General features: G+C 41.8%; 1 pseudogene; it reads left to right on the forward strand.

The window, feature by feature from the left end:
* The first annotated feature begins 359 nt into the window (after nt 1–359).
* LOC147894413 (protein LEAD-SENSITIVE 1 pseudogene) lies at nt 360–1,776 on the forward strand (annotated as a pseudogene).
* Nucleotides 1,777–11,909: the final 10,133 nt, after the last annotated feature.

An 11,909-nucleotide genomic window follows, 5' to 3' on the forward strand; every position in this document is an offset into this window, starting at 1 on the left:
TCTAAAGCTTTTCCTTTCTCATGAGAAAAGCATCACAAATTTGGAAGAATGCTTGTGGCCTTTGAGATCATCCAAGATCAAGGGCTTAGAATTGAACACTTACAAATTTGGAAGAATGCTTATGGTCGTTGATATCATCCAAGATCAAGGGCTTAGAATTGAACACTTGGTGCAAGGAGGCTGCCTACCGTAAATAAAAAGCATTTGCAAAAGTAGAGAATCACGACCGAACGTGAGAATGACGATTAGAAGCATTCTTGATATACCACCTTCTTCTTGCTGCTGTCGCTTCTTGATACACCACCTACTTCTTGCTGCTGCTTCTTCTTCCTCATCGCTCGTCCTTATATCTTCTCGCCATGGGCCTCCTCTCCAATCGCATCCCTCCTGAGCTCCTTCTCCCTGGCGACCATGTCTACTCTTGGTGTGCCGCTTACACCTTTGCTCATCACGGTCAGTCCTCCCCACGAATCAACTTCTTTTCTTGTGTTGCTCTCGTGTGATCACTTGCTCAGCTACAACCTCATGTCCTCTCGAGCTTCCATCGTTAGCGATACCCGTGCTGAAGCTATGTCCTGACACTACATTGTTGACTAGAGTCTTTCAATTATTCCAGATGGCTTGATTTTGTACTGCATGTTGACACGTACTGGTTACATAGTTGTGTGTTAAATATTCCACAATGCTTGAGCTGTCTCCGAATCAAATCTTGTCTTTGGTCTTTTGTCTCTGTTCCAATGTCACGAAGCCGGACGGCCAGGTTGTAACGCCATGCAATAATAACATGAGAATTATGCATTCTGATATTCATCAGGTGAAAATCCATCCAATCGTCAAAATTTGTCTCTGAATTCGTAAAGAGGGGTCACCTCCATCACACCTATGCCAAATGCAACTATTGTAACAATAACTCCCACATTGTAACTCCTGTTTGCTACATCCGGTTTTCATTTTTATAGTGTGCAGTTACTATAGACAGAGATAGAGAAGACTCCGCTGTAGTTGAGATTCTCTGGGAAGTATTAGCAGTGTAGGCATTCAAGGCTTTGAAGTGCCAGCTTTGGTTGACTCTTTACCGACTATTTATCTTGCTTAGCCACTTTTACTCAGGTATCTATGTCGGTGATGGCAAGGTGATACACTTTACGAGAGGTAAGTGTGAGGAGCTTGGTGCTGCGAGCTTCTATGATCAAGTTTTGAGGGTTTCTAGTGTTGGGAGCTTTTGTGATCAAGCTTTAAGGGTTTCAAGTTCATGTGCTTCATCTCGACTTCCTTGTCAAAATTGTGGCTTGAACGAAGACAGCAAGGGGGTTATCATATCTTGCTTGGATTGCTTCTTGTGTGGAGGGAATCTCTACCGATTTGATTACGGAACATCTATAGCTGGCTTTCTGGCAAAAGTTCAGGGTGGCACTTGTACACTTGCAAAAGAAGATCCACCAGAAGAGGTCGTTTTTCGTGCAAAATATCTTCTAGAGAAAGGGTTTGGCTGTTATAGTATATTTCAGAACAATTGTAATGTACTGCAAAACAGGTCTCCTTGTAAAGAAGGGGAGCATTGTGGGAAGAAGTGGACAAGCATCGTCGTTTTTATATGGAACGATTGCACTTTTCACTCTTACGGATAAATCGATTCCACTATGGAGACACGTTGCATGTGAAACAATAGGTTACGTTAGCCATAGATATCATGCAGATGTTGGGGTTCGCAAGGATGTTGTCATGATCAGCGCGTGGATGAATTGTGAGCGCCCATTTGGATACAACTCTAGTTAGATCTTTCTCCCATTTTTCTTTTCCCATGGCTTGCTCAAAAGAAGTGGGTTCTGGTTCATGTATCACTTTGACCATATAGGCATAGTGAATGGCTGTAAATCCATCATATTTCAGCCTATCCACAGGATAGCTAGCTCTGGTAGACCTGTGCAAAATAGGCTCACTACTAGGTGCTCTCAAAACATCCCTTGTCTTCTTTACTCCAGGTGTAACAACAGAAGGAATACCCAACTCATCATCAAGGCTCTGTTCTGAGCCATTGAATTCACCATCCACATAAGAGTGACCTACATTCACATCAACCATGGGCTGATCTACTTCCTCTTTTTCTTTTTGTGATACTTGTATACCACTATTTGCATTGCTTTGAGGAGATCCTCCTGATCTTAATTTGCCTATCCATGGCGAAGTATGTGAACCACTGCTAGAGGACACTACAGGTCCACTAATATTTTGTGATTGCTGCTGTGAATTCTATGCAGCATTACCATTTTGTGCATCGACATCATCAATCACATTTATTAGTTTATACCACCTGCTCATCGCATTAAAAACAACATCTCTGCTCACTATAAACTTACGAGTAAAAGGGTTATACCATCTATATCCTTTCTGCTGCAGAGAATAACCAATAAAGATGCACTTCTCAGCTTTTGGATCCAACTTGGATTTCAACTCATCTGGCACATGAAGATAGGCAATGCAACCAAAAACTTTCAAATGAGAAATATTTGGTTTCCTACTAGCATACCTCTCCTTTGGCGTCATGCCATGTATTGCTGCAGTGGGAGTCCTGTTCATTATGTAGACTGCTGTAGCAACTACTTCAGCCCAATAATAATATGGCAGTTCTTTTTCGTTGAGCATGGCACGAGATACCTCTCTAATATGCCTGTTTTTCCTTTCTGCAAGTCCATTTTGTTGTGGGTATGAGTGCATGAATATTGTTGCTTTATGCCATGCTCCTGTAGGAAACTTGCAAACTCATTTGAGAGGTACGCTCCCCCTCCATTTGACCTTAGGCATTTTATTTGCAGGCCTGTTTCTTTTTCAACCATAGCTTTAAAAGCTTTGAAATGCTCAAACACTTCACTTTTCTTTTTCATAAAATACACCCAAACTTTTCTACTGTAGTCATCAATAAAAGTGACAAAATAATGACAGCCTCCAATAGATGCAGCTTTAGTAGTCCACACATCAGAATGGATTAATTCCAATGGCCTCTTACTCTCTTGAACATGTCTAGGAAATGGTTTCCTTGCCTGTTTTCCAAATTGACAGGCTTCACATACCTTATGCATTTCTGCAACCTTGAACTTAGGAAATCTTGCAACAATATTTTGGGCATGCATTAATTTAAGTCGTCGTACATCAACATGACCAATATCTGCAACTACACTGGTCCCATGTGCAAACATTGTTGCACTCAATTCAGGTATGTTCGTATCCAATGTAGACATCCTGCCCTTCTTCTTCCCTTTTGCTATCAGGCGACCTTTATTTTTCATATCCTCAATAAAGCATCCATGAGGATTAAATCTAACTTGCAAGCCCTGCTCAACCATTTGACCAACAGAAACAAGGGTCTTGTGATATTTGGGACATGAAATACATCAGACAGGTATTTCTTTTTTCCATCCTACATAGACAAAGGAATTTTACCAATTTGCACAATAGGATGTGTAGTATCATCACCAGTCTCCATAAACCATGGTCTTTCCATTTTCCTTGCATCCTGCATCCATTCTACATGACCTATCATGTGGTTTGATGCACCTAAGTCAACATACCACACATCATTGCTTTCTTCTGCACTTGTCACAGAATTGGTCATGTGCTGCACCATAAACAGATGCTTATTTCTGTCATCACCCTGTCTACTAGAGGATGCATAATTTCCTTACTGCAATTTTCTAGTCATGATGTCATTTTACTTTTTATAGCAGTCTTTAACCATATGACCCATTTTACCATAGTAGTCAACATTGTTGTTTGCATTTTGGCCTCTCTACCATCCACCACGACCTCTTTGGCTCCCCCTGCCTCTAAAGTTATCACGTCCTCCTCCATAGGATTGGTTTTCTCTAATTTGCTGCATATTTTGATTTCTGCCACGGCCTCTAAATCGGCCTACTCTACCTCTGCCTCTACCTCTTCCAGCATTTGAGTAGAAGACAGCTTTTTTTGAAGTTCCTCCTGAAGAAGATGCACCACCATTTCTCTGCTCTTCAAAAATTAGAAGAGCAATCAACTCCTCAAAATCAAGAAAATTCTCACGAATGGCAATGGATGTTTGGAATTGTGCATAATCCTTTCCTAGACCATTCAAGGTCACAGAAACTAAATCATCATCTTCCACTGGCGACCCAATAGAAGCGAGTGACCTACAATCTTCTTCACCTTCATGTGGTAGTCATTGATGCTCATATTTTCTCTTTGCACATTATGCAACTCCTGCTTGAGCTACATTTTCGTGGCTTGCATGTTTGTGCTATACATTTTTGTCAAAGTATCCCACGCCTCCTTCGGCGTGCTTGCATCTTGTATATGCACAATCATAGAATCTGAAATACTAATAGACAGCCAGGACATAACTTTTCTGGCTCTCTCATGCTAGCCTTTAAATGCCCTTTAAATGCCTACAACTCCTATTGATTGGGAACATTAGGAATAACTGGTTCTTGTTCAGCTCTAGTAATGAACTCCCAATAGCCTTTTCCCTTAAGGAAATTCATCATTTTAAACTTCCATGCTTGGAAGTTGTTCTTGTCAAGCTTTTTAGTAAAAATATGTGAAAGAGCATCAGATGCCATTATAGAAGACTGCAAAATATTCTGTCACTGCACAAAAACACAACTTCTACCTCACAAGAGCAAATCTGCAAAACTGACGAAAGTGGTATTTGACCACATAGTAACTTCCTAGTGACAATTATGCATCAATAGGCAATAAGAATAATTATGTCACTCCCAATATCTCTGCACACAGGCATACAATGTAATTTCTGCGATAACTTTTCACCCACCTGCAGAAACGTGGTCACACAACAAAAGCAGGGCACTTTCCTGAATGCCTGCGGAAAACTTTGACCACCAAAATGGGGCCCGAAATGGCCTCGAATCAAACAAATAATTTCACGCATATACTGCCCGGTCACTGCACCGCGAAGGGCATCCCAATCTGAGATAGTGCACTCTTGCACTTTTTGGCTATGCTACCTGTAGAGATTTGCTCCCAAACTCGAAAAAAAAAGGAAAGCAACATTGATCCTCTTACTAGGATACCACGAACTTGGTTTGCTTTCTTGAGCTCCTTACCATGAACCGAGTTCTGATACCATGTGAAGAGAGTGGGAGAGAAGGAAGGAGATGAGAGTGCTCCCAACAGAAGCAAGAACGGAAGAGGGAGAGAGAGAGAAACAGAGAGCCACACAAGTTTTGGTGGGTGCAGAACCACCCTAATCTTCTTTTTCATTCATTTATATATGTATTAAAGTATTGTACATAACCGGGGTAAAGGCACAGTGACCTTTAACCCCCACAACCTCCCACTTAAAGGACAATGTGCCTTTAAGGGAGAACAACCAGTGAGCATACTATCCAATGCCCATCAATACACAACAATACTCAAACCGCTGACTAGGTAGACTCGTCGTCAGCATATCTGCAGGGTTATCATCTGTATGAACCTTGACAAGATCTATGTGCTTGTCCTCAAGTACCTCCCTGATGAAATGGTACCTGACCTCAATGTGTTTGGTTTTTGCATGAAAGACCGGATTCCGTGCTAGCTGAATAGCACTCATGGAATCACTATGCAATGTCGGTACACCTGTATGAATCCCCAAATCTCCCACTAGCTGATCAAGCCATATAGCCTCCTTGTAACCCTCTGTGGCTACAACATACTCAGCCTCTGTGGTAGACAAAGCAACACACTTCTGTGCGTGAGACATCCACGACACTGCACCACCTGCAAAGGTGAACACATAACCAGAAGTGGATCTCCTACTATCCATATGCCCTGCATAGTCTGAATCTGTATACCCAAGTACACGCATGTCTCCTTTACCAAAGCAGATGCACATCTCCTTGGTACCCTTCATGTACCTCATGATGCACTTAACTGCCTCCCAATGCCTCTTTCCTAGATTAGCCATATAACGGCTAACAACTCCCACTGCAAATGCAATATCTGGTCTAGCAGCTATCATAGCATACATAAGATTCCCAACTGTTGATGCATAAGGAACCTTGGCCATCATGGCCCTTTCCTCATTTGATTTGGGACTATCTGTATGACTCAGTTTCACATATGGAGGCAATGGAGTACTCACTGCCTTCCCCCCTCCATATTGAAATGCTGCAATACTTTTGTAACATACTCCTTCTGTGAAAGCCAAAGGAGTTTTCTACTCCGATCACGCATGATGTGCATACCAAGAATATGACCTGCAAGTCCCAAATCCTTCATATCAAAGGCCTCATGCAACTTGGCCTTTAATGCATCTAGCTCATAAGTATTCTTGCTAGCCAATAGCATATCATCCACATATAGTGCCAGGATTATCAGGCTATTATCCTTAGCCCTTTTAGTGTAGAGGCAGTGATCAATTTCACTCCTTCTAAAACCCTTGAATCGAATGAAAGCATCAAACTTCTGATACCATTCTCTAGGCGCTTGCTTAAGACCATAGAGACCTTTCTTCAGCTTGCAAACTAAATGTTCTTTGCCCTTTTCTTCAAAGCCTTCCGGCTGCACCATGTAAATTTCCTCATGCAGATCCCCATGCAAGAAATCTGTCTTGACATCCATCTGCATAAGCTCCATATCCTCTGATGCCACTAGTCCAAGCATGCATCTAAGTGTGGTCATCTTCACAACCGGAGAGAAAATCTCATCAAAGTCCACACTCTTCTCTTGCTTGAACCCTTTAGCGACCGTACCTAGGTACATCATCACCTGTGACCTTCATCTTGTAGACCCATTTACATGGCAATGCTTTCTTTCCATCCCGGGGGATTCACATGGGGGAACTTATGATATCACGTGAGTGTACAATAGGGGGGTTTTCTGAAATGAGGAATAAGCTTATACATTAGGGGTGGGGGCCCTTTTTGTTTTTTCCCAATATTGAATTTAAGCTAGGGGGCCCATGCCATATTTAAGAGGGGGGGACATAGTATAGGCTACCTTGGGTAACTAGTCCCAACAAGTTTGGTTTTGTGTATGGTTTTAAATAGTGACAAGAAAAGTAGTCTAAATTTCTTATTGTGTAATCTAAATTCTTGAGAAAGAACGTAGATTTAAGGAAAGGGGGGGACATAATAGAATTTTAGTGGTATCTTATAAGCTTAAATAGGGGTGTTTTATCATCCTACATGGATCTTAAATAGGGGGTTTTCTTGAAGTTCATGCACGCAGGTGACGTCCCCCTTTAATGAAGAGTGAATCCCCCGGGCTTTCCATGTGGCAAAGAAACCAAGTCCCAAGTCTTATTATTCATAAGTGAACTCATCTCTGATTGCATAGCATACTCCCACTTGCGTTGATCCTCGTGCATCATAGCCTCTCTGTAGCTCCCTACAATCAGTAAGCATCACATAGTCTACCCTGCAATCAATAAGCATCACATAGTCTACCCTGCAATCAGTAAGCATCATAGCTCCTTGCAATCAGTAAGCATCACATAGTCTACCCCTGGAACAAACCTATCAGGCTGTCTAGACACTCTAGATGATCTTCTCAAGGGCATTTCAGCTTGCTGTCCCACCTGCATATCAGCCACATTTGGCTCATCATTTCCACCAATAGATGATCCATCATCTACTCTTGATTGTATACCTGTGGGAGTATTTGGTGGTACCATTTCTTACACATTTGGTGCATGGACAACTTGCTGTCTATCAACATGTGCAGGTGGATTCACATCCTGGAAAGTGATTCTCCTCATTTCCACATCCCTCATGGGTGCCTTATGCATCTTCTTCTCATTGAAGACTACATCATGGCTGCGTATGATCTTCTTTGCTTCTGGATCCTAGAGATGATAGCCCATCTCTCCACTTTCACCATAACCCAGAAAGATGCATTTCTTAGACTTAGGATCTAGCTTCTTTCAAAGCTCTTTCGGCACATGTGCATATGCCTCACACCCAAATATGTGCAAATGAGAGTAAGAGGTCTTCTTGCCACTCCATGCCTCTAATACCACCATCCAAACTCTTACTAGGTGATCTATTGATCACATGCACTATAGTCTTCATTGCCCCAGCCCAAAAACCACTAGAAAGACTTGCATTGGAAAGCATGCATTGCAACCTTTCTTGAATGGTATGGTTCATCTTTTCTTTGCAACCAGATTTTGCTTTGGAGTACGAGGGGATGTGAGCTCCCTCTTAATCCCACGTGTATCATAGAAATGCTGAAAGTCATGAGAGAGATACTCTCCACCATTGTTAGTCCGTAGGTATTTAAGTGTTCTATCTGATTGATTTTCAACCAAGGCCAGCCATTTCTGAAATACATGGAACACATCACTCTTCCGAGCTATAGCATAAGCCCACACTTTCCTAGTTGCACATCAATGAATGTCACATAGTATTCAGCCCCGCCTAATGACCGTGTAGGCATGGGACCACATACGTCTAAATGCACCAAATCACGCTTTTCAAACTCTTTATTTCCCTTCTTTTATGGGCTGATTTAGTCTGCTTTCCATAGAGACAATGCTCACAAAATTCAAAATCAGAGAAACTCAAATGCGGTACATAACCCAAATGGCATAAGAGTTTCATTCCATTCTGGCTCATGTGCCCCAACCTACAATGCAACAAAGAAGTGCTTGGCTGCTCGGTTATTGCAACAACATGATCAAATACCCCTGATACATGTAAGGGATACAAAGTCCCACACTTGGCACCCCTAGTTAAAAGCATAGAGCCCTTCTGAATTTTCCAACTCTGAAAGCCAAAAGTGGTGTGAAAACCAGCATCATCTAGCTGACCCACTGAAATAAAACTCTTGGTCAACTTAGGCACATGTCTCACATGTTTCAAAATAAATACAGACCCATTTGCAAAAGAAAACTTTGTCACCTACTCCCACTATGTCACATGCATAGTCATTTCCAAGATGCACACAACCTGTCTTTCCACTGTCATAAGTGGAGAACCATTCCCTATGGGGAGTAACATGGAATGAAGCACCGGAATCCAAAATCCAATCTTGGGAATATGCATCATCTGAAGTGGTAAGCAACTCTGCAGATAAACTAGACATGAAGAGAACGTCATTGTCACTATCATGTGTGACTGCATTGATCTCCTCGATCTTCACTTTTCCTTTGTCCTCCCTTGGACTCTCTTCCTTTTGAATTGCACCCCAATTTGCATTCTTTTTCTTATCCTTTTACTCTCTTTTCAGCTTGTAGCAATCCTTTTTCACATGGCCCTTCTTGCCACAGTGGTAACACTCAATGTTCCGTGCCCTGGATTTGCTATGAGACTTCCCTCTTTCTTGGGATTTCCCCCTGAACTGTGATCTGCCCCTTTGCACATTTAAGGTTGCATCCTGCTTGTTGTCGTCCATAGACTTCCGTCTAATATCCTCGGCCAACAAGCTACCCACAACATCATTAAATTTCAGTACTCCACCAGGTGCAAAGTTACTAACAGCTGTACGGAAGGTATCCCATGAGGATGGCAATGAACATAAGAGAAATATTGCCTTAGTCTCCACATCAAAATTCATCTTCTGAGCCTGAAATTGGCTGAAAATAATATTGAATTCATTCAAGTGAGAAGCAATAGAGACCCCTTCCTTCATTTGCAGCTCAAACAACCTCTTCATGAGGTAAAATTTATTAGAGGCAGTTTCCTTCTCATAAGTGGCACACAGTTTCTTCCACAAATCTTCCGTAGTCTGCTCATTTACTACTGTGAAATAAAGTGACTCTACAAGATGAAGTCTAATAGTAGACTTTGCTAATGCATCCAACTCATTCCAATCATCCTCAGACATATTTGCAGGCTTAGCTTCAATCCATGCCAAGGGTTTAATCTACTTCTTTTGAATAAGCACATCCCTTATCTGTTCTTTCCACTAAGAAAAGTTTGTCCCATCAAACTTTTTAATGTTGAAAAACTCCTTTTCATACATGGAAGAAGATGCCATAATGCAAATAAAGCAAAATCCCAAATACCAGGTGCACCCAAATGTGTATGCCACAATAGACTGAAATATCACCAAAACTCAAAGCTCAAAGCATCAAAAGATGTAGCTGACTCATGTGCATGTACTATGCATCCATATGAGCAAATCTAGCCCAAAAGAAAATGCCAATTGCAATGGCAATCCAAAATGCCAATAGGTGCCAAATGGCTCAAGCGTAAACACCATCCATGGGCATATGCACCAATAATATCTCATCCAAGAGAGCATAACACTATCAGTGCATCACCTACAATGTGTCAAAGCTGTCCCTCAGCATAAAATAGCATCCATGTGCAAAGCATCCATAAAAATAGCATCCCACAAGGCAATCTGGGCCTATCAGCGCATCGAATAAGGATCGCAATGCATCCAAATGGCCTATAAATCATCCACTACAACCCAATGCACACCACGAATGAGCGCACATGGCTCAAACTATAACTAGAGTGATCTGCATAAGGTATGCTTAAGAAATCATGGTCCCATGAAAAAGGCCGCTACTAAAAATAGAACATGATGCCTCAAAACATGGGTGCCATTGCATAATCGGACTCAACAAAAAATCTACAAATATCTCTCTTCTGCCGAAACTCCAAAATCCCAACCGATGAGTGAGAAATGGGAGTCAACACTTATCCACTGCCATGTGGTATAAATCTAAGGTTTCAAAACCTTAGAATGTAAAATGCATAACAGAGAGACGAAATCGAATACACATAGATCTATAACTCTGAAAATACTCCACCGAATCACGCAAGAACTAACACATAGGGGTTTTTGGGCGTCTAGAACGCAATGGGACAGAGGGTTTTGGAAACCGTGGTCTCAATCACTGGGTCCAACAAACAGACTGAAAAACGTTTTTGGAAATAGAGCTATTTGTAAACTCCACCGGAGTGCGAATGATGAGCAACATAGAAGTTTTAGGACCTCCTGAGTCCACTAGAACTGACAGATCTGCAAATGGTTGCTCCAAACTTGAGTTCCAACACCCGGGCAGAAAAAACGTAGGAACTGACACAATGAGTCAGAAATCCAATGAAATGATCCCAGATTCAAGAATGAAGGTGTTCCAAAGCTCCTGAAGTGAAGTGGATACCAAATGCAAGCAATAGTTGCCTCTACAAGTCAATATGAACTCTCTGTCAAAGAACAGAATAGGGAAAAGCTTAAAAAACGACTTCTTTGAAAACACTTAACAAGCTCTCAAAACCACTTCACAAAGCCAAAGTGACTTTTCCAAAGGTTCCTCCAAGGTCTCTACATACTCGGATGCAAGTAAAGTCACCCACAAAGCTTCGCACAGAGCTTCTCCTTCCTCCCACAGAGCTGCTGAGCTTCTAGGCATTCACACACACTCAGTTAGATCACCCGAACTCTGATACCAGTTGAGAGTACTCTCAACAAAAGCAAGAACGGAAGAGGGAGAGAGAGAGAAACAGAGAGCCACACAAGTTTTGGTGGGTGCAGAACCACCCTAATCTTCTTTTTCGTTCATTTATATATGTATTTGAGTATTGTACATAACCGGGGTAAAGGCATAGTGACCTTTAACCCCCACAGGAGTCTCACTTGTAGCTTTCTCACATACACAATGGGAGAATATACACAAAGTTGAAGGTTGAAAACAATTTTCCTCTTCTTAGTTGTGTAAGCCAAAAGAACTCTAAGTATAAAAGAATAGGTGAACCCTATATGTGGATCTCAAACCAAACTCATCTAACTAAGGTGGCATACTAATTGAGCCACTAACTAGAGTACATAAAGATAGCTGTCATCTAGCCATTATTCATGGGCGGTGTACCAACCGCATCTGCAGCTAACAAGTCGGTGACATATATGCACAACAGTCACCTTGGCATATCACGAGTGGAGCTCGATATCTCAACAGGCTACTCATCCCCCTCTGCTCTTTCTCC

The sequence above is a fragment of the Dipteris shenzhenensis genome, chromosome 14, assembly GCF_047967505.1.
Source record: "Dipteris shenzhenensis isolate YYH24624 ecotype China chromosome 14, Dip_SZ_1.0, whole genome shotgun sequence".
Taxonomy (NCBI): Eukaryota; Viridiplantae; Streptophyta; class Polypodiopsida; order Gleicheniales; family Dipteridaceae; genus Dipteris; species Dipteris shenzhenensis.